The sequence below is a fragment of the Brassica oleracea genome, chromosome C2 (assembly GCF_000695525.1).
Source record: "Brassica oleracea var. oleracea cultivar TO1000 chromosome C2, BOL, whole genome shotgun sequence".
Taxonomy (NCBI): Eukaryota; Viridiplantae; Streptophyta; class Magnoliopsida; order Brassicales; family Brassicaceae; genus Brassica; species Brassica oleracea.
Genome location: NC_027749.1, coordinates 42,453,909 through 42,454,140, shown reverse-complemented (window position 1 = coordinate 42,454,140; position 232 = coordinate 42,453,909).

Here is a 232-nt window from a genome sequence, read left to right as displayed (position 1 = left end):
GTGACTTCCTTTGCCATGACCGGAAGTTTGATCGATCCGAGGGTCATTGATGTTGTGCCCGAAAAACCGGTCAGTGATTTTGGTTCCGGGACGATTTCCCCGAGTTCGATGTTCATTCTCCGGAGAGTGTCGTTGACCGTGCTGCCTGTGTCGATGAGGATTCTTCCCACTTCGAGGTCTCGAATCACCAAGTCGATGACCAGCGGGTCGCAGTGAGGTTTATCGAGTCCGA